At 36.3% G+C, this 27,099-nt stretch overlaps 1 protein-coding gene across 5 annotated transcripts in view; it reads left to right on the top strand.

Moving 5' to 3' along the window:
- SHROOM2 (shroom family member 2) overlaps positions 1–27,099 on the top strand; it is a 240,813-nt gene that overhangs the window by 61,470 nt on the left and 152,244 nt on the right. The window contains exon 1 of one of the 5 annotated variants that reach the window (XM_069072799.1): positions 5,873–6,789. The exons of the other annotated variants lie outside the window; for them this stretch is intronic. The gene's annotated coding sequence lies outside the window, so the exon portion shown is untranslated. Of the gene's footprint in view, positions 1–5,872; positions 6,790–27,099 lie in introns of those variants that run through there. 5 annotated transcript variants of the gene reach the window in all.

Genomic DNA, 27,099 nt, shown 5'->3' with positions numbered 1-27,099 from the left:
TGGGTTCTAAAAATAAGCAAAAAGTCTTTGTCACTTTCCTTTCTGACTTTTAAATTCATTGGCTTTGGTGTTAAAGGGGCTGGCTTTGTTGAGAATACTGCAGTCTCAGTTTATTCATCTGTAAAATAAGGGAGTGGGACTAGATCTCTAAGGCCTTTCTTTCTCAGCTCTAAATCTATGAGCCTGTCATCTCAAATTCAGTTTTATAAGTTGACCAGCAACTGGGAGTGGAAAATAGATTAATGCTTTCTGTGCAGTGTTTTTTAGGAGAACTAGTCAGTCAGAAAGCATTTATTAAGCTCATAGTATGGGGTAGGTACATTGCACTGTGCCAGACAGTGTCTTAATTAAGTGCTATAAACAAAGGCAAAAAACCTGCCATCTCTCTTCATAAGAAGTTCACATTCTAATGAATGTGGAACTAGATTTTTGTTTTTGTGATTCAGTTTGTTAGGAAAAAAAATTTCTAAGAAATAAATTTTAAAATTTTACAAATAAAATAAGGGAAATCTGAATTAATTCTAGACATGCTTTCAGTATTTTGGTGATTTCTTTTTAAATTTCAAAAACCTGGGGTTGAATTGCTGGCTTTATGATGATATTCATTTATTCAGCAAGTATTTTTTTTAAAGACATTGTTACTGATATCTTTTTTTTTATAGCATGAACTGCATTTTCAAATATATCACTCTTTTCTCCTCATACCCAGCAAACCATCCCATGTGACAGAAATTTGAAAAGATAAGAAGACACTCAGTAAAGTTAATCGGCATGTCACCTGTTTGACAGTACATTCTCTGTTCCTACCTTTGCAGAGAGGATTTTTATTATTTCAGTTGTTTTCAGTTGTTTCAGTCGTGTCTGACCCTTCCTGATCCCATTTGGAGGTTTTCTTGGCAAAGATATTGGAGTGGTTTGCCATTTCCTTTTCCAGCTCATTTTACAGATGAGAAACTTAGGCAGATAGGGTTAAGTGACTTTTTCAGGGTCACACAGCTAGTTGGAAAAGTATAATTTTTCAACTTTGGGACAAAACTTCAAAAAGCATTTATTAAGAATGTACCACGGGGGTGTCTAGGTGGCGCAGTAAATAGGGCACTAGCCCTGCAGTCAGGAGGATCTGGGTTCAAATTTGGCTTCAGACCCTTAACACAAAAACTAGCTGTGTGACCTTGGGCAAGTCACTTAACCCTGATTGCCCTCCAAAAAGCAAAAAAAAAAAAAAAAGAATGTACCATGGGCCAGCCCCTTTGCTAGGTGCTGGGGTTGCGATGACAAAAACTAAATTATCCCTGGGTTTGGAGTCTTAATTTAATTTTTGTCATTGTAAACCTAGCAAAGGGCCTGGCCCATGGTGTATTCTTAACAGATGTCCTTGGGTTTGTGGTCAGCAAGGTGGTGCTGTGATGAGAAAGCACAAGACCTCAAGTCAGGAAGACCTGAGTTCATATCTGACCTCAGACACTTACTAGCTATGTGACTATAGGCAGGTTACTTACCCGTTTGCCTCAGTTTCCTTATCTGTAAAATAAGCTACAGAAGGAACCCCAACTAGGGTCACAAAGAGTTGGGGTCTGTCTCTAATGCAATATGATAATCACAATTATGTGTTCAGCGTTTACAAAATGCTTTATTCATTTTAAAAATCAGAAAATGGTAGCTCTAAGTGCCAAGTGAAGTGACTTGCCCATTGTCCCAGAGTTAATGAGTGTCAAACTTTAGCTATCCTGATGCCAAGTTCCATGTCCATTATGCCACCCTGGATACATCCTCATCTATAAATAGGCTTAAAAATATAGAATTGTTTTTAGGAAAGCACTTAGTATGCCTTTAAAGCACCAAATAAATGTTAATCTATGATTATTCTGGCTGTTACAAACCCTGCTGATGATTTTATCATGTTCTAATTTGGTAAATATCACTGCCTATTATAAGAGCAGATTAATGTCTCAAATGGGCAAAACCGAGTATTACCTTGCAGGTCTGACTATGTGAATGGTCTTAATTTCCACAGCAGCAAGAGTAATCAATGATATTTGAGAGAAGAAAACTTCCTTTTTTTGCTGTGTTCTTATCTTCAAATTTTAATGCTTGGTCAGTTGGCTTCTTCCCTGGCCTCTGTCTTACTGCAGAGGTATGAAGGTCACAGACAAAACTGTTGAAGGAAGCTATTTGTTATTTTCTTTTGCAATAAAGCTAATAGAGCTTTAAAAGAAATAGAAAAGGGGATTGGGTAGTAGGAAGAAAGACGCTGAGGGAAATATGCTGAGTCCTTTAAAGTAGTTGGGTAGACTCTTATGGAACTTGACTATTTTTCTAAAATGGATGACTGATGAGCTTTTCTATTTTTTCTGACTTTTTCTGCTATTTCTCAGCAGATCATGAAGCACAGATTAATGCAGTTTCTTTACTTGAAGCCCTTCTAGCTGTGGTTTAGGACAGAGAGAACCTTGTAGAACCCAACATCTTATCTCAGTTGCAAGGGACTTTAAATAATAATAACCAGCATTTCTGTAAAGCAAAAGGTGCTTTAAAAGCTATAAGGAACTTAAGCAATTTGAGGAATTTTCTGTGTAAAAAGGACTGCTTTATTATGAGTACTGTCTTTCCTTTTCATTAGGGATGAATCAGGTTCTAGAATTGAAAGGAACTTCAGAGACCAGTTAGTCTTAATTTTACAGGAGTGGGGAACCTATGGCCTTAAGTCCACATGTGGTCATCTAGGTCCTCAAGTGTGACCCTTGACTGAATACAGACTTCATAGAGGCCACATGTTCCCCAACCCTGGGACTCTAACATCTTCATTGAGGAAATTGAAGCTGATAGAATTTAATAAACTTACACAGATAGTAAGTATCAGAGCTGGCATCCAAACCCAGAGATCTCTTAAACCATGGGAGACAGTGTAAAGTAATGTGCTGTTTACTAGCAAGAAATGGATCCCAGTTGAAAATCTTTTCATAATTTCCATTTCAACTTTGTGTTTATATCTGTTATGTTGCTCTACGTATGAGGTTTTTTTTTCTTCTTCAGATTGTCCTATACCAAAAGCAAGCAAACAAACCAAACAAATAAATAGGGGTGGTACTATTCTAGAGAAAATTTGATTTAAAGATGTTTAATAATGAGTCTTGTTATGTAGAAAGCTCTAAACAGACCCAGCTCCCTTTAGGAATACTTACTAATAATGGAGTAGTTTCCACTGAAATTCTAAGTACCCCCCCACCCCAATGTCCCCAATCCCAAATATCACTGAGTCTTCTATTCCAGAAAACACCTCCTTTGTGGATTGAGGTTTCTTGTAATGAACCCATCAATGTAAGTATGCCCCAGGCAACTTAACCCCAATTCTGATTTTGGTGGAACCACCACGCTATAGGTGTGGTGTTTAAGGAAATGGGTAATGCTACATGACCAGGGATATGGGGAGACTTCAGGAGACAGAAGCTAGGTGATCTCAGTCAGCCAAACCCAGTGCTAACCTCTAGGACTGACGACACAAACCAAAACCAGTGCTGGAAAACTCCCCGAGGAAATCGAGAAGGCCATGCTGCTGGCTGAGAAAGCTCCTGCATAGAAGAACTCTGGGAGTGGATGGGACTTGGTACCAAGTGCTATATCCTTCTCCTGCCCCTTGGACCAGTACTGTTTGGAAGAAGGCAGTGCCTGGCGCCATCTTTCATCTTACCCAGGGACAGCAACCCCCAGACTAATAGAGGTATCACTAATACAACATTTCCTCATAAAGCTAGTATTGGCTAGTAGTGTAAAAGGGGCAGCTCCTGGCCCTCAAACAAAGTACTAATTTAAGAACTAAAACTGTAGACATGGACAAACGGGGAACTCCTACAATAACAAAGCACTACGGGTTAAGAGAATCATAAAGTAAATCACAGGAAAAAGAAAACTCTGAGATAACCACAAATAGGTCAAAGAAAAAAGAATGGATTGGCCACAAAAACTTCAAAAATGGATGAAAGCAGTGAAGGAATTGCTGAAAGGAGGGATAAAAACCTGAAATTATAAAAGTTGTAATGAGACTAAACAGACTAAGAGCAAAAAGTCTACAGTCTTTACCAAGTAGTGGAGATTATGAAAAAATGAAATGGAGTAAACAGAACTACAAGATTCAATAAGGCAATAAGGAATATTAAAACAATGATAGGGCTGAAAAATTAGAACAGGTGGTATATCTACAGTTAAGAACAGGTGATCCGGAAAAAAAAGGATAGATTTAATCATTAGATTAATTAATTTAATCATTAGATTTCCAGAAAACTATGACATAGTCCTGAAAATAAAAAAAAAAAACCTAGATAGTATGTTTGTTTCTTTAAAAATTTTTTTAAAATTCTGATTTTAACAGATAACAAATATGACAGAAAAAGATTATATGTAAAACCACAGCTCTTTATTATGTATATTCTACTTTTAGGAAAACTCTGGATACTATGTTTCATGAAATTATTAAAAAAAAAAATTTTTTTAAGCAATCGGGGTTAAGTAACTTGCTCAAGGTTACACAGCCAGGTGTTTCTGGGTGGCTAATAAGTGTCTGAGCCCGGATTCGATCCACATGTCATTCCGACCCTGGAGCCGGTGCTCTTACTCGCTGTGCTACCTGGCCGCCCCTCATGAAATGATTTAAAAAAAACAACAGAATTATTACAACTTAGAGGGCATATTGAAAATAGAAAGAATCCACTGGTCACTTACTGACAGAAACTCCAAATCAAATACATCTAGAAGTGTCATAGCTAAACAGTTAGGAAGAAAGAGATCAAGTTCCAAGAAACCCCAGATAGGGTCAGGTAAGATATAGTAGTTACTAAAGGAAGAGGAAGAAAAGGAAGTCTTAGAAGATGATATGACAAAGAGAAAGACCTGCAACCAAGAACAGCTTCTTATACATGACTTATGCATTATACATGACTGTATAATTCTTGGGAATAATAGAATTTCTGTTGAGAAAATGAGTTGGGTTGAATCTTTGAAATGCAAATTCAAGAGATTAAGAAACCCCCACTATAAACATGACTATCTTTGATCAGTTTGAAAGGACTAAATAATGTGTTTACATACTAATTGGGGCAAAGCTATATTGTGTCTTTAAGTCTCACTGTTTCTAAGAGCCAAAGATGAAGTAAAGAAAGACATACTTAGGGCTGAGGTGGAGTTTTGTTCTTATTTGAGTGAAGTAAGAGGAGGGAAAAAGGAATACCTGAGGGAAAAATGAGGAAGATGGAGGAAGTTAATATTCCTCATAACTAGGGTATATTAGACAAATCTATAAACATGGAGACAGGGATTGTGGGAGAAGGCAGATTGAATATACACACATGTAAAGAATATATTATAGAAAGACATTAACATGACCAAGGGAAACCAGAAAAAAAGGAAGCGTGTTTAACAGAGGAGGATAGAGTTATTGAAGTAATATTCCTAAGTAAAACAAACTTCAAGTAAGGAGAAGAGATTAAAAAGTGGGGAAATTAAAAGGAGAGAAAGAAAGGGTAAGACCAAGAAACTTAGACCTGGCTGGATGAAGAGAGGTAGGATGGAAAGAATAGTAGGTTCAGACCGATCCAATTAAAGATAACTAGCATTAACCTCAATTCTTTTCTTTTACTACCTTTATTTTTCCTTAAAAAAAGGGAAGGAAGGGGCGGCCAGGTGGCTCAGAGTAAGAGCACTGGCTCCAGTGTCAGGATGACCTGGATCAAATCCGGGCTCAGATACTCAGCACCACACCCAGAAATGACTGACCTTGAGCAAGTTACTTAGCCCCGATTGCTCAAAAAAAAAAAAAAAAAGGGAAGGAAATGAAGAAAAAAGAAAGGAAACATAGAAAGAAAAAACACAAGTAACTGTGAATATGAACGGAATGAGCTCACCCATAAAAAGCTACTGGGCTGTGAGGGGGGAGTAGAATGGATTAAAAAGCACACTATGTTGTTTACAAGAATACATTTGAAACATAAATATTCAGAGCTGAGATGAAGGTACATCTAATGATTTGTGTACTGATTAGCATTATTGCTTTAACAATAAACAATTTTGTAATTTTTGCTAATATAATAGATGTAATTTTAAAAATATAACAAAATGCATGATGTTCATCATTAGCACTTAGAATTAAACCTGAAGAGATGACAGTTACCATTTTGTGTGTCTCCACACTATTGGATGTTTTTGAGTATTCATTTTGTCTTTAGTCTTGGTTATTGATAGCTGTATTTTCTTGTCTCTTCATGTTTACCAGTTTTACCTCATTACCATAGACCACAAAATTTAGAACATGAAGGAATCTGAGATAATATCTAATACAACCCACTCATTTTGCAGATAAGGAAATGAATGCCCCAAAAGGAGAACTAATGAACAAGAAATCAATTTGATGGTCACATGATCAGCCCAAATCTGCAGTAGTTCACATAATGTTCAACATGTACTTGCATGACTGGTTTGCAGCTAGCAAAGTGGATTGGTTTGCTTGTATGGACTTATCCAGTATTTCAGTTAATATTTCCTATCCCACCACCTTGGCCCCATTTTCCTTGTCATGTTTCATAGAAACCCAGTTTCTTAAGTTGTTGTCATGCTTTCTTGGCTTGTTGGAAAGTGGCTGAGTATAATGAGGAAGAGGAGAAGATGATAATTTACAGGATCATACAATACAGCAAGATAAGTTGAAAGTGGAAATCATAGAGTCACTGCAAACATAGGGAGAGATACATTTGTGTTTCAGGATGTTGTGAGCAGAGGGTCATTTGGAAAAGTTGATCTGAGGTAAGGGGAAATTAACTATTTAAAATCGAATCTAGATATATTTTAGTATTTTTATTTATTTATATTTAAATTAGTGTTTAAGGTATATATTTAAAGGTTTGTATGCTTCTGCCCTAAATTTGCATAATGGCATAACTGTGATAGTTTGGAAAGTTTTTTATTTTATTTTTTTATATAAAAAATTTTTATTTTACTTAATAGACTACCTATGTTTAAGAAAAAAACCTGCATCATATTTTTCGTGTATACTACCTGAAACTTCTTTTTGCATGTGAGTGTGTGTTTTTAATCTTTATCCAAACATCGCTTTGGTTGATTTGAATACATTTTCCTTATTTTCTTTATTAAAATGAATCAAATGCAGGTGTTTTTGAGAAAATAATAACATCTGGTAAGTACTTTCATTTGTGTTTTCCATACTTTTTGTAAAAAACCTTCTGAGGTAGGGACTATATAAATTGTTGTTTCCACTTTATAGATGAGAAAGTTGAGGCTAAGAGAGATTGTGACATTATCAAATTAAAAAAAAAAGTATCCTGAATGCTTGCTTTGAATCTAAGAGCCCTCTTCAGACTCTCACTTTTCCCATTATGATGGGCTGCCTTCACCACACTACAGTGAAGTGGTCAGTCTTCTTTGCATGTTTTTTCCCTCCTGTTCTTGAGAAATTATATGAGAATGTTGAGGGAAATATCTCAGAATGCCTCGCATTTATATAGTGTTTTAAGGCTGGCAAAGTGCTCTACTTCTGTTAATATAATTCATATGAAAACAGTAGGGAATGCTTCACTGATTCTGGAGGAACTTTATTCAGCCATAAAAAGTAAATGTGGCAATCTCTGCCTCAGTATTTTTCATCTATTGAATAGATTCCTATATTTGCATATGAATGTTTTGGGACTGGATGCCTTTCTTCTCCGGCTCATCCCAATTAACATGAAATAATTTCAAGCAAGTTAGTTGTTCAGGTTTTCTGGTAGTCATAGGTTTGCACAAGAAAGTAAATCAGATCACCAAGTTTGCACAGGAATGTACATCTCACATTCCACATATTGGGCCAATTTATTGCCCAACTCCTGGAACTCATCTCTCTCTCTCTCTCTCTCTCTCTCTCTCTGTCTCTCTCTGTGTTTCTGTCTCTCTTTCTGTCTCTCTCTCTCTCTTTCCACCCCCTCCCCACCAAGAGGGGAAAAGGGAATAATAGGTTGAGTGAAAAGAAAAATTTAGAATCTTTATCCAGCAATTCTAGGAACTTCCAGAGAGTGTTTTAGTATTACCTTTTGTGACAATACTCAGTTTATTATAAAAGCAGTATAAGGCATCTGGCTTGGATTTTGGCTTAATTAAGTGCATGTAGTTGTTTTTAACAGCTTACTTGCCTTGCCTAGTTAGAAACACTGCAGTACTACAGGGTGATTTATTGGTGTTTGTTCCCTTCTAGATACCTGCAGTATAGCTTTCAGATTTTTTTAATGGTTACGTATTTTTTTTAAATGGTTACATATTTTTATGTAGAACATCTGTGTGTGGTATATGAGAGACAGTCTGGTATAATGGACAGAGAACATAGGTATTTTCTTTTTTTTTTTTATCAAATGCTTTATTAACTTCTAGTTTACATTGTTCATTTCTGCAAGATTTTGAATTACAAATTTTCTCCCCCTTTTTCCCCTACCCACTACCCCAAAATAGCGATTCCACTGGATATCCCCTTCTCCAATCTGCTCTCTCCCATATCTTCTCCCATACTCCCTCCAACTTTCCAATAGGGCACGGTGGATCTCTGTGCCCCCACTGCCTGTATATCTTATTTCCCATTTACGTGTAAAATGATATTGATAATAGTGTGTATATATATATTTACACACACACATACACATATGTATGTGTTTTAAACATTTGATTTTAAAACTTTGAATTCCAGATTCATTCCCTTCCTGTCACCCATCCTTACAGGGAAGATAAGAACATAAGTATTTTCAAAGATAATTTTATCTTAGTGGAGGAAATACACAATGTATAATGTGTTACTTGGTTCTCAATTACTTGGTTTTGTTGGCATACTCTTGAGGGAGGACTGAGGTTCTAAAAATCACTTTGCAATGATATAATTGGGAAGCTTGGTGATTGAGGGCTATACAGTTTTCCCCTCTCCTTTATTTTCAACCCTTCTTTAGTACTTTTCTGCCCTTAAGTTTAATGTCTAATAATAATAGTAACTAGGATTTATATTGTGCTTTAAGGTTTGCGAAGCACTTTATACAGATCTCTCAGATCATACACACAACAACCCTGGGAGCTAGGTGCTATTATTTTTCCCATTTTACAGATCAGAAAAAATGAGGCAGACAGAGCTTAAGTGATTTGTCCGGGGTGACTTGCCTAGTAAGCATCTGAGGCCAGATTTGAACTTAGGTTTCCCTGACTCCGGGTCCATGTGCTATCTATGCAATTTATATTTAATTAAATTTTTTCCTCATGTAAATCCGTGTAGAGGCACCTTAGGTGGCTGGGGTCACTTATTCCACTGGAGAAGAAGATGGCAAAGCACTCTGGTATCTTTGCCAAGAAAACGCCTTGCACAGTATTGGTGTGCTATGGTCCATGTGACAGGCATGATGAAACAAATGAATAGTAAACAAATACATTTATTCCTCCTTAGTTCCTTGCACTTGTCAGGTTCTTAATGTGAACCTGAATTGGGTTCTTTTTGGGATACTGTCAATTATACCTATTTACTTATTCAATAAATATTTACTAGGCAACCTTTATGCTAAACAGTGATAGAAAAACCAAATTTCACATTATAATCGGGTCTGCCATGTGTTATACTCATAAATGCTTGTAAAAGGGGGGTCCAGAGAGAGTTCTACACAATAAACTCTTATGGTCCATTCTAGTTCTAACACTAAAGGATAAGTTATTTTTAAGGGAAGTTGAATTTTCCTCTTGTTCTCAGGGAATAGGCACATTTTCACAACTTTCTGCCCTCATAGAAAATGAGGAATTGTTCAAACCCTTGTAGGTGCCAACCTGTCTACCTATAAACCACGTTATTAAAGTCAACACAATTTGTTAATTGTAAAGGGACTGACTGACCTTTTCACTTCCAGATTTTTAACTTATGTGTTACTGATTAAGAGTTAAAAGTAAACTAGAATTTCTGAGAATTAAGACAGTGAATTTTGGAGTGAATTCTCTGGAACATATATTTGAATAGTTTTGCTTCCATCACAGAGGTGGCTATTTATTACCTAAATTTTATTCTCTGTGGTACAGAGTGGCACCATTGAACTCTGAGTATCAGAAAACCTTCATTCTAGTCTCTGCCACCAACTAGTGTATGCTCTCATTTTTCTTTGGGTCTCACTTTCTGCATATGTAAAATGTGGGGCTTGAACTCCAAGGTCCCTTCCATCTCGTGTGATGATACAAGCTATATATTGTGGCAATTATAAAGGTTTGAGAGACATAATTTCTCAGTAGTTAATAATTTTATTAATTTAATATAATAATATATTAATAAAACATAATTTATTAATATAATATAAGACCAGCACCTTTATTAGTAAAAGGATGCTCATTTCTCTCTTAGACCAAAGAGGATCCTTGTAGGGGAGGCTAAAGTCTTAAAAGGAGTGGCAATCCACTTTGATTGATTAACAGTTAATGAGAGAAAGAATAGGGACTGAGAGTGACATCATGTTGCCCTTGGGCAGAGAGACTTTCTACACCCATACTACCCTTAGCCTTGGGCAATCTATTAAAAAAATGTATGCTCCACCCAAGCCTGTGAGGAACACAAAGCTTACCCCACCCTGGTAGTCTTGAACTGCAGAATTAGGCCGGTCTCATTATCTGCACTGTTCTTCTCTAAGAGACTGAACCTTTAAAGTTAGTACTTTTTAGAAAAAGGGGGGAACTTTAGATCTCCCCGAATCTTAGGTTCTATAATTATATGATGAAATCATCATCTTAGAGAGCTGATAAAGAGGAAGACGTTGCTGTATGTTAATAATAAATAGCTCACACTGATAGAGTACTTTACATTTCATCCTTCTAACAATCCTGTGAGGTATAGGTATTATTATTATTATTATTATTATTATTATTATTAATTATCAGTTACCTCCATTTCATGGTTTGCCCAGGGTCACAAAACTGATAATTATTGGGCGGCAGAAATCTAGCTCAGACCCTCATGGCCTGAAGTCTCCATTCTCTACCCTCTAGCTGCTACTCCTAAGATTTGTGTTTTCCATACTTTTTGTAAAAAATCCTCTGAGGTAGGGAGTATGTTATTGTTTACACTTTATAGATGCGAAAATTGAGTCCAATAGAGAGTGTGACATCACCAATAAAGAAAATTATCCTGAATGCTGGGTTTGAACCTAAGATCTTACTTTTCCCATTACAATGCGCTGCCTTCACCATGCTACACTGAAGTGGTCAATCTTTATTTGCAAACCCCCCCCCCCCCACACACACACACATACACACACATTGTCCCTGCTTGCTGGCTCTTTACCTTGGATTGTGTTAGAATTTGATTTCTGCCTTCCTTCTATGTGTTCACAGAACCCCCTTCCTCACTTGAATTTTTTGAGATTCTGAAAAAACAAAAAGTCCCTGATTTTATGTGGGAATCAGTAAGAAAATAGAATTTGGAATTTTATTTATTATCAAGAATGATGTGTTGCCTCCTTTTCACATATGGAGTGTTTTACAAGTAATGTTGGGTAGGTATGTCAAAACAAAGGTCACTTGGTGACCTGTATAATTTTTTTTTTATCGAGGGGGGGAAGGCAAGGCAATTGATGTTAAGTGACTTGCCCAAGGTCATACAACTAGTATGTATGTCAAGTGTCTGAGACTGCATTTGAACTCAGGTCCTTCTGAATTCAGGGCTGGTGCCACCTACCTGCCCCTTATAATTTTTTACTTATATATCTCAAGTGTTATAAATGAAACACAAACTATTGCTTTGGTAGTGGGATTTCTTAGTTTAAAAACAAAAATATAACATTAATCTTGTTACTTCTTTTCAAATTATGAATTTCAGTATGATTCCAACTATGTGGAATGTGTTTGGCTAATTGTTGAACAAGAATCAACGAGAAGGTTCACAGGTATTGCACCATCTGCCTTCATTTTGGGTTGCCCCTGTGGCCAGATTTTATTTACCTTGTCAGGTTTCCTGAGCTTCGAGCCCTGGGAGCAAAATCCCCTTAGATATTCTTTACCTGGCTTCTGCAAACTTTTAAAGAAAATTAAATTTTATATTTCAACATAATTGATTTCCTGTGTAATTTTTATCGTCACTAGAATGCTAAAGGCGTCTGTGACACCAAAAAAGTTAAAAACTCCTACCTTATATGCTTTAATAAACAATGAATTACATGCTCTATTAATAAAATAAAGGGAACTACTTAGTAAATGACAATGTATGTTTTCTTAAATCTTAGTTCTAAAAGCATCCAATAGTGGTTGTAGAAAGAAAGATGATGTGTCATGGAAAAGAGTCTCTGACGATGTAGGTTGTAGAAGCCTATGAACTTATGCAAATGACTTAGCTGCTGTGGGCCTCACTTTTCCTCACCTGTAAAATGATGAGGGTGCAATAGATAATCTCCAGTTCTCCAACCCAATAACTATAATAATATGAAAATATTTCTGGTAATTCAGTGACTGGTTATGTATTACTTTCAAGAAACACATAGAACCATGGAACATTTGCAGTTGAGTTGGGGATGTGGCAGCCATATGAATAAATAATAAATTTATATAAATAATAAATAAATAAAAGTCAGATAAAGACAGATATGAAAGCTTAATTTCCCTCACCCAGTTCCTGGATTTTCCTGTTGTTTGTTCTTTGGGGGGGGGGGTTCTTAACTTTTAAAATTTGGTTACAGTGAGGTTCATTTTTCTTGGATTTAAAAAAAAAAATCTAGTAGCATTTATAATTTGTGTTGCGTAGAATTCCTACACCCAATTTCATGTTCTTTCCCTTGTTTTCTCCCGTGCTATCCTCCTTCCATAAGATTAATTTTCTTTTTCAGTCTCATGACTTTTTCAATAAGATGCAGGGTTTCCAGCTGACTGCTTCTCTATTTAATTTAGTTCTATGTCTGATACACTTTGAGAATGTAAAGATTCTCAGTGATGGTTGACTTTCGTTGTGGTTTCTCTCTTCCTGAGCATGTGAGCTTTTTTTTACTTAAATGAAAAACTTAGCTTCAGAACCATTTTTAATGCACCGTGTTTGTCATGGCACAAAGTTAGCATCCAAAGGAGTGAGAATGTCTTAGTAGGAGAAACCTGGTAAGTCAGATATGTGACTTTTTAAATGTTACAGACAATTCAGCATTTCACAATGTAAGTGGGATATATGTCAATAGAGAACTGTAATAGATCTCTATCAATTGGTACTTTATTTTTATTACCTCCCATTGTAACAGAATCAGAGAGGGCCCAGGTAACCCTGTACACTTGGGTCCCCAGGATACCTGTCTTTAATGTCAGCATAGCATGGTCTGGTGGACAGAGAATGTCATTTACCAAGTGGCCTTTTGAAACCTGTGACTGAGATGTGTTGGAATGCAGTGCCCCAACAGGAAAGTAGGAATTTTCTGTAACAATAGAGCCATGTGAACCTACAACTAGAGAGAGCATCAAGACACTTCGAAAGTATATGGTACTGATGGACAAGAAAAGAGAACAGGATGTCAGGAAAGCCGTGGCTGGGAATGATCGAATAAGTGGGAAAGGGAGAAGAAAGCTGGGATGCCGGGAAGAATCTTTTATTTGGAGAACAAGTGGCCAGATTGTAAGTCGAATATGATATCTTGTACGTGAGAGTCTTTCTAGTCATTTTGAAGAATTCTGAAGTATATTAAATACAAGCATATTGTATTTTACTGAAGCAGATGTCATTGGAATCTTTAGATGTAAGAAGCTTAAATGTATTTGTAAACTTTACATAGCTATAAATCTGCTTTTTATCCAACATTCATATGCCTATTCTTACTCATTGACTGTATTGTTTAATTTCTTATAAAGTTGAATCTCTTGATTAGTTTAGCTCTTTATTTTTTTTTTTCCCAATCTACCCGTCTCATTTCCCCTAGATTTTCTCTTTCTGGCATTATGTAGTGAATTTAAAAAAAATGGAAAAACATGAGCACAACCAGGCATAGGTATAAAAAAATGAAAAGAGAAAACTTATTTATTGGCCAGAGTAGGCAGTAATGGACAGAAAGCTGGCCTTGGAATCAGGAAGACCTGGGTTCAAGTCGAACCCTAACCTTGTACAAGTCACTTAAAAAATTAATGCTCCGAACAAATCTCTTAATACTATGTAAGTTGCAAAATGGTGGATGATTTGTGTTAGTGGAGAGAGAGGTTCCTTGTATTATTAGTCTGAAACTCTGCCATCTCACTCCCCAACCCCTTCCCTCCCTTCCCCCAATTTTTGAAAAAATTCATAAAATCATAGACTTAGATTTAAATCTGGAAGGAACCTCAAAGTCTTTCTCTCCATAATGTCTTCATTTTATGGAGGACACTGAACCCCACAGAGATTAAGTGACTTGTCCATTTAAACCCTTTAGTGGAAGGAATTCATATGGTAGTAACCTGCTAGTAACTATTCTCAATAGTGCATACTACACTTCTGCCTGAGTTTACAAATGTGATTCAATTATTTGCCCTTCCCCATCTACAACATGCTGGACAAATAACTTAACTACTAATAGAGCGCAGAAATGAAAGGGGGAGAGGAAGGTATGGTTTCTGGTAAAGAGGATCTGAAGCTAGAAGGGTCTTTAGAGATTATCTAGTTCAATGTTATTTTACGTATAAAGAAATTGAAACCCTAGACAGGTGAATCAACTTTACCAAGATAATGTGGAATCAAAGTATTCAGGGTTTGGAGTCAGAGGATTTAGATTCACATCCTGTCTCTGCTCCTGTGTGTTGGTGGTCAAGTCACTTAATATCTGGTCCTTGGTTTCCTCAATTATAAAATGAAGAGGATTAAATTAGATGAGCTGCTTCATGCTCTAAATTCTAAAGCTTAAAATAAAATAAACACACAGGAAGTAACAAAGGCAGTATTTGGACCCAAATCCTTTGGCACAGTGATCAACAAGAGGGTATGCTTTTTTGTCCAGCCTGTGAAGGGTTTTGCATTTTAAAGTAAAGTTTTGTATAATAAAATAAAATACATTATAATTATATATTATTATGTATAAAATATAATATAATAACATAAAAGCCATTCTTTGCTCGCAGACCCACTAGTGCAAAAACTATTGTCATTCTATGGTCACCCTGCATGATCCCATGAGGTTTTCTTGGCAAAAATACTGTAGTGGTTTGCCATTTCCTTCTTCAGTGGATTAAGGCAAAGGAAGGTTAAAGTGACTGGCCAGAGGCCATACAGTCTGAGTGTCTGAGGCTGGATTTGGACTCAGGTCTTCCTGCCTCCAGGCCCAGTGCTCTATGCACTGGGCTACCTAGCTGCTTCCTATTAGATACCTTGGATTTATTCTTTGTGTGTGTGTGTGTGTGTGTGTGTGTGTGTGTGTGTGTGTGTGTAAAATGTATGTAAGTATTTATGTGCATATTATATGTATATGTGAACATATATTAAATATATGACAGAAAGTAAGTTTCTTGCAAATGGAGATTATTTCATTCTTTGATTTTCAGTCCTAAGTGTCTGATGCACAGTATAGGCACTTAATACATAGATGCCTAAAGGGACAATAAAATTTATTGAATGACATCACAATTCTATTATCTCAGTGTTATAGTGTATAGGAAGAGAAAAAAATTGATGCAATGGAAGGCATTTTCATTGAAATCATTGACATTGACATTTTTTTCCTCCTGAAATATCAAGTTTTAAAATTGAACTTCACCCAAATTCTTAGTTCTAGGGTTGATGTTGATCTTGGAGGTCAGCAAAAGAACTTTTGAAACAACCTGAGTAACTTTGTGAATGCTATATGAGCAGCTTACCTGAGACAACGACCTTTGAAAAGGTAACAATAATTGACATTTAAAAATTTGCAAAACACTTTAATACACGATCTCATTTAAGCTCCTTGACAGCCCTGTGAGGAAGGTGCTAAAGGTGTGTGTTATTTTTATTTTACAGATGAGGAAATTGAGATTGACAGGTTGACTTGCCTGGTGTCACATAGCACATGGTCACACAAATTCTTATATCCATACTGAGCTGATGGTGCCTTATCATTTAGACCTCCACCAGTCCACTCGACCAGTAGTCCTCACCAAAATAAAACCACGACCTATATAAAGATTAAGTTCCCAAAGATCAATAATTCAATATGTTAAACAACAGGTCGATATTTTATCTAGCATAGCTAATACTATACCTGTATTCAACTTTAAGTAAATACCTTACCAGAAATCTTTAAATAGATTGTAGAGTTTGGAAACGGACTTTAAATGCATTTGTTATATAAAATTTATGCTGAACTGGTTTTAACCGCATTAGTGAATTAATGTGCTGTTAGCTGGGTAGTGGAAATAAAATAAGAGCTTAGATGTTATTTATTAAAACGGGATTTCCTCAGAATAGCTCACAAAGTGTTGACACAAGAACAGCATAGATGAATGAAAAACCTTTAGAGCACTGATTATGTGTGATTTGATCACTGCAAATTTCCGCCAGTTTCTTTGACTCTATAACCTGGTATGGATGTTATGAATTTTTAAACTACTCATTCTTTAAATCCATTCTCATAACTGATTTAGGTTATGAAGCCAAGTGAAAGCCTAGTTAAGAAGGCAGATAGAGTGGTCGTGGTTGTCTGGGCTGAAAGAATACCTTAGTCAAAACCATGAAGGATCACTTTAAAACCAGTGAAATATTTCAGAGTGCTAGACAATGATGTGTAAGGTCATTCAGATCTTGTCATAATGTAGATATGCATGCAGGGCAGAATTAAGGGGAATGAGAGCAATGTATTTTCTGGCTTTTATGGGTTTGAATTCTTCTGCCTCTCCCTTTAAGTGTAACTTAAAATTTTCTCTTTGGAGAAAATTCTATACCATATGACAACACAGAGCAGGGAGGAGTCTAAATTATTGGCCCCTTTTCACTTGTCAGAACACTAATGTTTTTCTCTTTTAGTAGTACAGTGGGAAGCTTTTTGGCCTTACCTTAAAAATCAAATGTGGGACCCAGCTGTCCTTCAGAGAACTGAGGGACTAAGGATTTCAGAGTTCCTGGGGCTAGGAACAGCACTAACATATACAAGAATGTGGGCAGTAAAGATGTAGTGGGGTTGTTGGTGGGCAGGGTTTTGTTAATTCTTCAGTCTCAAAGAGGACCGATGACATCAGAAAGGAGATCTTCCCCAAATCTTGGGGGTTGCTTTGTCAGTGTCGAGACAGCTTAGAGCAACCCCCAGAAGTTTATTCATTTGAGAACTGCTTTCAGACAAATGGGGAAAAGATGTAGAGCCTTGTTAATTCACTTAATAGTTTACTTTTAAAAATAGCATTTAATTTGGACCAACTGCTTTTTTCCAGTCAGCTTTTCAGGCTCTAATTTTAAATTATGTGAAGATAAAAGACAATTTTTACTGCTTCCTTCTCTTTAAATAGAGATGTTTTAGTAGGAAGAGTATGCATTTTAATAAGCAGTCCTTATGATGTTGATCAAGTTGTATTGGAATATACAGCATGAATATTTAGCGGATTGATCAATTAAAATATTTTCTGAAACTGTGTTCTTATTCTGTAGCTAGAATATTCATCATAATGGATAGTTGGATTCTGAGAACACGATATTCTCCCTAATCATCAAAGAAACTCTATCTTTAGTATTCTGTGTATAGTGAGGAAAGAAAATGAACTCATACATTTTATAGGAACTATCAACAACAAATAAAACTTAAAAGGTTTTCTGGGTAACTCAACCAGAACATTTATTTAATCAGAAAATCTAGTCCTGAAGCATTATTTTTGAAATCTTGACTGTGATTGAGTGACTTATTGTTTTATGCATTAGCAATCTGGCTGATTCTTTTGTGAAACTTTCTGAACTTAATGGGATAGGATACTTTTGAAGAATTAAATTTGTAAAGTAGACTAGAGGCAAAAAGATTTAATACTATTTGATTATCGGTTCTCTTTGCTAGTCAGTAGTCAGTATTATCATTTGAATGAGAGCTTAAAATTTAGGGGAAATTGTGTTTCTACGATGAGCAAGAATATGTTTGCATTTTCAGAGTCTATTAAGAGAAAAAATCCTAATTAAATTTTCTTGAATAATTTTTATCCTTAAACAGGAAACTCGGAGAAAATTCATAGCAAATTTCTCTGATAAAGGTCTCATTTCTCAAATATGTAGGAAACTGAACCAACTTTATTAAAAACAAAACCCAATCCCCATTTGATTGTCAAAGGATAGGAACAAGCAGTTTTCAGAAGAAATCAAAGTTATCAATATTCATATGAAAAAATAATGCTCTAAATTACTATTGATTAGAGAAATACAGATTAAAATAACACAGTTGTTTCACACTTATCAGATTGACTAATATAACAGAAAAAGAAATGACAAATGCTGGAGGGGGGATGTAGGAAAATAGAAACAGCAATGTTGGTGGAGTTATTCTGGAAAAAAAAAAATTTAGAACTATGTCCAAAGGCCTGTCAGCCTGTGGATGCCCTTTGATCCAGATATTACTACTAGATCTATATCCCAAAGAGATCAAAGAAGAAGAAGGAACCACACGTATAAAAATTTTTATAGTAGCTCTTTTTGGGGTGGCAAGGAATTGGACATTGAGTTAATTGGGAGAATGGCTGAAGAAGTTGTGGCATATGATTATGATGGGATACTGTTGTATAGTAAGAAATGAAGGGGGATGGTTTCAGGAAAAACTCAGAAGACAAATGAACTGATGCAAAATGAAGCGGGCAGAATCTAGAGAACTTTGTACATTGTACCGATAATATTGTAATGATAATCAGCTGTTAGAGAATTGGCTACTCAAATAAATAGAATGATCCATGACAGTTCCAAAGGACTTGTGATGAAGAATGCAGTTCACCTCCAGAGAGAGAACTGATTGGGTGCAGATTAAAGAATATTTTTTTCTAGTTTCTTTGTTTTTCTTGCCTTTTTTTTTTTTAGCAACATGGTCAATATGGAAATATGTTTTGCATGACTTCACATGTACAATGGTTATATTACTTGCCTTCTCGAAGAGTGGGGGAGGTGTGGGAGGAAGGGACAGAATTTGGAACTTGAAAAAAGAAACATTTTTTTCAAAAGAAAAGTAAAAAAATACATTCCTTAAAAACTGTAGTGGTTATGTGACCATAAGACACAGAAGAGTTGTTCTTTAAAATCTTTTTCCACCTCTAAACCTCAAAAGGTTTGCTAGTGATTACTGCTAATGTTCTAAGTTAAAATAGGACCCCTACATAAAGTGAAAACCAGAGAATTTCAGTTTTGAGGTTTCACTTAGTACTTCACATGCTTCCTGCAACAAGCTTAATAATATTAGTAATAATAATTGCTTTTATATATATATATATATATATTGATAAAACTTTAAAAGTTTGAAGTTCTTGACCAATATCATTTCATTTTATACTCAAAACAAGCCAGGGAACTAGGTGCTGTTGTTATTCCTATTTTACAGATGAGTAAACTGAGGCAAGCCAGAAGTAAGTCAGTTGCCCAGGGTAACACAGCTAGTAAGTGTCTGAGGCACAGGATTTGAAATCCCATCTTCCTGACTGCAGGCCCAGCACTCTAGTCACTGAGCCTTCTAGCTGCTTCTGCAAACATGCAAGCTTACTTACATCTGAGGGCCCACTTGTAGGGAGTCGGCAAGATTGGGCACGTATTGTCCTACCTAACCACAAGGAGTGTAGGAGGGAGAAAGAAGGATTTGGGTAGGTATAAGAATTTGCACAAAACTCAGTACCCTCGCCTAAAGGGATGCACAGCAAGTTAGGTCTAATTGGAGGGGGCGGGGGTAGGGAAATAGCATGCTATCCTTTACCTAAAAGGGTTAAAATTATCTAGTAGCCCAGGTTAAGACGTCTGGCACCAATGGAGTAAGAATTTGAAGAGGAGTGGCGTATAGGAAAAAGCACTGGGCCTGGAGTCAGGAAGATCTGAATTCAAATTCCACCTCAGACACCTATGAGTTCTCTGTGTGTCGGCAAGTTATTTCATTTCTGTCTCTGTCTCTTCAACTGTAAAATGGGCATAATAATAGCATCGACCTTCTAGGGTTACTGTGAGGCTCAAATGAGATAATAATTGTAACTTGCCTAATAGCCCAGTGCCTGACATTTTAGCTCAGGTATTTAATAGAAGTTTGATTCTTTTGGGTTAGGAAAATATTAGGTGAATTTTATACTCTTTGTCAAGACATTGGCATCTTGATTTGGTCAAACTTGAAAACTGACTCTTTGAAGGTGCTTTTCAAACACATGAGGTAATACTCAGTCTTTGCCAGGTTTTTTAAAAAGATATTTTAAAGCACCATAAGTTTAAGAATTTAAAATAAAAACCATATTTATTTTGGAAGGATGCTGAACATAGTAGATTTTGTGATATACTAATTACTAATGCTTTTATGGGGGAATAGTAATTTATGTTTAACAAATATTTGTTTCTTAGATGTTAGCAGCAAGCATAAGACTTAAAAATTATCAAGTTTTACAATTGGTAAATCTTAATGAAGATTTAGATAAAGTGAAGGTTTTAAAATTGAGCACAAAACCACAACATAAATGTAAAGTTGAACAAGTTAGATTGTTGGATGCTACATAAAAGAATAGTAATGTTAAGGAGAAGCTGTTCCCCGGCCACTGAGTCCTTAGATTTATTGTGACACCCTATTAGAATATAATCTAATTTAAACCAAAGACTGGCTTACTTTTTTTATTTGTATCTTCAGAAAATGTGCTTAATAAACACTTTCTGCATTCATTCAAATAAATCAGTTAGGTTTCCTGGAAGCAGTCATATCCTGACTCTCTCCTCCTACAGGGATTAAGAAGCTATATAATGTACAACTGTGCATTACAGCTGGTCCTGGGAAGGTTCATTATGAGGAGCAGATAAGAAGCAAAGCCTGGAATATAATCAAACTCAATTCCCTAGTAAAACCCAGATGTAGTCACTCTGTTCAAGGTCTGAAAATTTTGTTCAGGTACATCAGAGCTCCATTAAGAACATCTTTTTAGATTTTTCTTTTCCTCTGGCAGAAGAAAAGGACTTTTAAGATTCTCTTTTTAAGGACATTTTTTAAAATGAGCTATTTTAGTTTTCTTACATAATCTCTGTTCAAGACCAAATCTATTTTTTCCCCCTACTCTGGCTGTGTGGTATTGGTTGTACTTAATTTTAGACTAGGGGACATTACTTTGAAATATCCGATATACACTCATAGTATTTCTAAGACATTATTTTCTTTGTGGAAAAAGTTAAAGTATCAGCCAAATACAAAACTCAAATGTTTATTGATTCTGTGATGATAGATAGCATCAATTATGTTTCTATAAAAAGAAGAGCGACTTGTCTCAAAGGGCAGACATATCCATTGTGGCCCCATTGGGTTCCTGGAAGCCACATTATAAAATGGGTTACAGTTTTCTATCAGAATACTAAAATTGGGGATTGTACTCCTAAACAATTATTTAATATCAAATCAATAATGGAAGCAAATGTTTCAATTTTATAACAACATGTAGAATGGTGCCTAGAATCACAGATTTTTTTTTTAAAAGCAATTGGGGTTAAGTAACTTGCTCAAGGTTACACGGCCAGTTATTTCTGGGTGTGGTGCTGAGTATCTGAGCCCGGATTCGATCCCCAGATCATCCCGACACTGGGGCCGGTGCACTTACTTGCTGAGCCATCTGGCCACCCCAAGAATCACAGATTTTTAAAGGTAAATAGGATCTTAGGTATCACCTGTTTTAGTCCTCTTATTTTACAGAACTGCATACTGAAGTTCAAAGGAGTTAATTGATTTCTTTGGGAGTCACAGAAAGATATAACAGCACAAACTGGGTGTTCAGCAAACATGAACTAAATTGGTGGCAATGATGGAGGGGTCTGTAGGACTCTGTTCTCCTAAATCCTAGTTCAGTGTTATTGTTTTTTTAAATAAAATTTTCATCTTTAAAAAACTTTTTAAAAACTATTTTCAATAGTATTTTATTTTTTCCAATTAGATGTAAAGACAATTTTCATCATTTGTTTTTTGAAAGATTTTAAGTTCCAAATTTTTCTCCTCTTCCAAGCCTGCCTATCAAGATGAAAAGCAATCTGATGTTATACATGTGTAATCATGTAAAACATTTTAAAAACTTTCAATATAAACTAGATTTTCCTTTTGCTGCAATCACTTGTTTAATGTCATCTGCCACTGGGTTCACAAAATGTTGACACATATTCTTCATCACAAAACCACCTTCATCTCATTGGATATTAAATGTACCTATGATGATGAAGAGTGCATTTTTCCGTATCTAATCTTGAATACAATCCATAGGTTTTCTTTCTTTGAAACTTTCATTAAAGACCCATTTTTTGAAGTGTAGGATTATTTTCAATTTTGTTGGATAAGTTATTCTTGGCTGTAAGCCTATATCTTATGCCTTTTGGAATACCATGTTCCAGGCTAAATGGTATGTGATCCCGACTGTGGCCCCTTAGTACTTGAATTCTTTCTTTCTGGCTACTTCCAATATTTTTCCTTTGGCTTCCAGTGTTGGATTTTGGTTATGATGTTCCTGAGAAATTTCATTTTGGGGTTTTCTTCAGGTCATTGGTTGATTCTTTCTATTTTCCCTTTGCCTTTTGTTCTAAGAGATCTGGGCAGTTTTTTTTTCATGATTTCTTGAAATGTGATGTCCAAATTCTCTTTCTTGATCCTGGCTTTTAGGAAGTCCAATAGTTGTTAAATTGTTAAATTGTCAAGATCAGTTGCTTTTGATGTGAAATACCTTATATTTTCGTCTTTTTTCTCAATCTTTTGACTTTTAAGTAATTCCTGTTGTCTCCTGGAGACATTAACTTCTATTTTATCTGTTCTGATTTTTAAGGAGTTTATAATTAGGATAAGGTTTTGTCCCTCTTCTGTGAAGCTCTTGATTGTTTTTCTAAATTTCTTCCTCCATAGTAATCATTTCTTTCATAGCCTGTTTTTAAAACTATTGCATCACTTCTTTAAGGACTTCTAATTTTTCTTGTGTGCCAGCTCTCTTTCTCTTTGAAGTTTTGATTGTAGATGTTTTTTAGTTAATTCTCTTCATCTGGGTTGGTGACTTGGTCTTCCCTAGCATCATGTAAAACATATTTAAAAAACTTTTCATATGAACTAGATTCTCCTTTTTTATTCACTCATTTTTGTTGCTGAGGACTCAGAAATTGAGTTATAGATCGCCCCTACCTTGTGAATAATCTTGAAAATTCTATTCCATACAGATTTGGGGTATGAACAGGATACTTACCGTGTTTCCCCGATAATAAGACACTGTCTTATTATTTTTTTGGAAAGAAAAACACCAGACGGCTTATTTTCAGGGGAGGGCTTATGTTGTCCTGCCTCAGCTCTCCTCCGCGGCACTGCTCTCAATGGCGCCAGCAAGCAAATCACTGGGGAAGAACAGGATGACACACTCACTGCTGCAGCTCTGATTGGATGCAGCTCGGAGCGCGGTGTGCGTTTCACAGGGCGGGGGGGGAGGACAGTGCATACAGAGGGTACCATAATGTAGCGTGTAGCACAGGGGATCACCTTCACTACAGTAGCAATCTCAATAGGGCTTATTTTGGGGGGAGGGCTTATTTTAGAGGAATCTTACACAGTAAGGGGAGGGCTTATTTTTGGGATAGGTCTTATTATCGGGGAAACACGGTAGCTAGTAAGTTGCCCCTTTTTCTTGAAGATTCCCAATTCCAGGTCCAGCACTCTTTCCACTGTTCCACCTAGTTGTCCTGTAAATAATTATAAATACGTTATAATAATTTCATTTTTGCCTCCATAAAACCTCTTGTATCTACCCTCTTCTATCATGTCAAATTTCAGCTATCATTAGAGGTAAAGAGGATTGGATTTTGAGTCAGAGAAAACTGAAGGTTAAGAGTTGATTCATGGGGCAAGTTAGCTGAGGCAGTGAATAGAGAACTGGCCCTGGAGTCAGGAGGACCTGAGTTCAAATCTAGCCTCCATTCCATCGGTACAGGGAGTTTTGAGTGGGAAATCCCACTCTACCTATGCAAGTCAACTTTTTTTTTTTTTAAAGCAATCGGGGTTAAGTAACTTGCTCAAAGGTTACACGGCCAGTTATTTCTGGGTGTGGTGCTGAGTATCTGAGTCCGGATTTGATCCCCAGGTCATCCTGATACTGGAGCCGGTGCTCTTACTCGCTGAGCCACCTGGCCACCCCTAAGCAATTAGGGTTAAGTAACTTGCTCAAGGTTACACGGCCAGGTGTTTCTGGGTGGGTGCTAAATGTCTGAGCCCGGGATTCGATCTCCAGGTCTTCTCAACACTGGAGCTGGTGCTCTTACTTGCTGTGCTACCTGGCTGCCCTGCAAGTTAACTTTCTAACTTGTCTTATAGAATGCCTTGGGGCACTAAAAAGTTAAGTGGTTTGTCTAATGTTGCAGAGTCAGTGTAAGTCCAAGACAGACCTGAACTCAGATCTCTGACTACAAAACCATTTCTCTCTCTTTTTTTTTTTTAAACAATCAGGGTTAAGTAACTTGCTCAAGGTTACATGGCCAGGTGTTTCTGGGTGGGTGCTAAGTATCTGAGCCGGGATTCGATCCCCAGGTCATCCCGACACTGGAGCCTGTGCTCTTACTTGCTGAGCTACCTGGCCACCCCTAAAACCATTTCTCTTATGCTGCCTCTCGAGAGATTATCCCATCGATGAAATTTAGAGCTCTTTTGAAATGAATGTGTGTTTAAAGAATGAGATTGAAATATGTCATGGGAGATTAGAGTAAGATCTCAGATTCCCTAGTTTTCTTTGCAAAGTTGTCCTTGAATGTGTTTGTCTCTAGCATTCCCAGGACTTTTGATCTGAAGGCTAAATTTTGGGTTCTTTGACTTGTTCAGATTTGGCAAATGTTCAAATGACTTTGTAAGGTCAAGTTTCTTAGAATCTGACTTTATTAGCTTCCCAGATGAAATCTAAGGTTGTTTTCCCTCTCTTCCCTCTCTTTGCAACTTTTCCTTCTTCTTCCCTACTCCTTAGTTTAATCTAAATTACGTAACTTTTGGTTACTAGGGAGCCCAAAGTAGCCATATTTAAAAACAAGCTTTATGCTTATGAAATATCTTTTAGTTTTTCATTGTTTTTGGAGGCTTGTTTGGGGGTATAATGCTATTTCTTTTTAAAACTTTTAAGTTATTTTATTTTTATTTGTGGGATAAAACAAGCATTTCCATAACATAGTATAATTAGAAAAATGATTGCACATGAAACTCCAAGCCTATTATGTACAACTTGCTATTCCATTTAAATACATAATGAAGTTATTGTGTAAATTTCTTTTCTAATCCTCGATGGGGGGCCCCCATGACTACCATTGGGCATAAATACATATTTCATTTCTGTGGCAGGGTAAAGATTACCGCATTTGCCCTCCTGCCTAGTTCTGCGCTATATCCCCTTGACTTTTGTCACCAAAGGGCTCTTGTCTAGAAGGGTCTAATTGCCTTTCTCTGCTTATTGAAACATGATTTCAAGACTTAGGGCAAGAGTTTTTGTTCTTCAGTCGTGTTTGACTCTTTGTGATCTCACTTGAGGTTTTCTTGGCAAAGAACCTGGCTGGAGCAATTTGCCATTTCCTTATCCAGCTCATTTTACAGATGAGGAAACTGAGGTAAACAGGATTTAATGACTTGCCCAAAGTTGCACATCTAGTAAGTGTCTGAGGCTGGATTTGAACTCAGGTCCTTCTGATTCCAGGAGAGGCAAGTTACCTTACCCTTAATGGCTTCTCCCCTGGTGCCCTCCTCCATTTCCCAGCTAGAAGTGATCTCTCTTACCTCACAGTCTCATCATTGCATAGATTGTGTACAAGGTGTGGTATAATGGAAAATATATTGGGTTTGGAGTCAGAATCAACATTTAAATTCCAGTTCTGCCACTGACCACTGGTATGACTTTGGGCAAATCATTTAAACTCCGTATCTGTAAAATGAAATTTTGGACTAGACTTTTAGAAATTTTAGACTTTTAGCTCTAAATATTTGTTTTTCTGTAGACATAAGTCTAAAAAAAATGAATAGATAGAATTTTATATAAAAGTTTTGGGAAATGAAAGTTTGTAATGTGTAATAGCTTGCACAATCAATACTAACATAGTCTTTTTTTTTTTTTTTAGTTCTATAATTATGTAATTTTAAATGCGGGTTTATTATAAAGGGCTTCCAGCACATGAAAGATCACTGTATCTATATATCTTTTTTTTTTTTTTTATATAAGCAATCGGGGTTAAGTAACTTGCTCAAGGTTACACGGCCCGGTGTTTCTGGGTGGGTGCTAAGTGCCTGAGCCCGGATTCGATCCCCAGGTCATCCCAACACTGGAGCCGGTGCTCTCACTCGCTGTGCTACCTGGCTGCCCCAGTATCTATCTATCTTTCTGTCTATCTGTATGTGTATTGGTATCGGTATCGGTATCTGTATCTAGTTCATTGGTAGCCGTTCAACTCATAAATATAAAACTTTTTTTTTTTTTAAGAGTATTCTAAGGGTAAACATACCAGTACTGGTGGTCATATGAAATATGATCTGATTCATTATGATTTATTCAGATGCTCCTTTTATAGAACTTTCTGTTAAAATCCCAAATATGACAGTTGTCCTCCACTAGCAGATAAACATGTCATTGTAACATTATGTTTTGTCCAGAAAAGGACAGAATAAAGTCCTTGAGTCTATTGGTAAAGCTAGGCTGCTCTCTTTTTCAAAAATAGCATTGTAGTTGAGACTGTGATATATTGAGTGTTGAGCTACTCTGACATAGGCACAAATAATAAATCCATGTTTTGTCTTAAAAATAGCCTTGTTGGGATGGGATATGTGTGTGTGATCTGTTATCATCACTGACTTTGCCTCCAACAAGAATCTTTTTTATCTTGAAATTTAGGCACATAGCAGATACACAATTTATTTTAAAAATTGACCTTTAACCTGGAAGGAGTTTGATGTTTTTATAGATAATTCAGTCATCCTTTTAAAACGGTAATGACTGGCCAAATAGGCTGAAAAC

This window comes from Petaurus breviceps, unplaced genomic scaffold, assembly GCF_028583685.1.
Source record: "Petaurus breviceps papuanus isolate PSGF00001 unplaced genomic scaffold, PetGlider_PUasm1.0 90849, whole genome shotgun sequence".
Lineage (NCBI taxonomy): Eukaryota > Metazoa > Chordata > Mammalia > Diprotodontia > Petauridae > Petaurus > Petaurus breviceps.
Note: the sequence above shows the minus strand (reverse complement) of the source record. Positions and strands in the feature narration are given on the sequence as shown.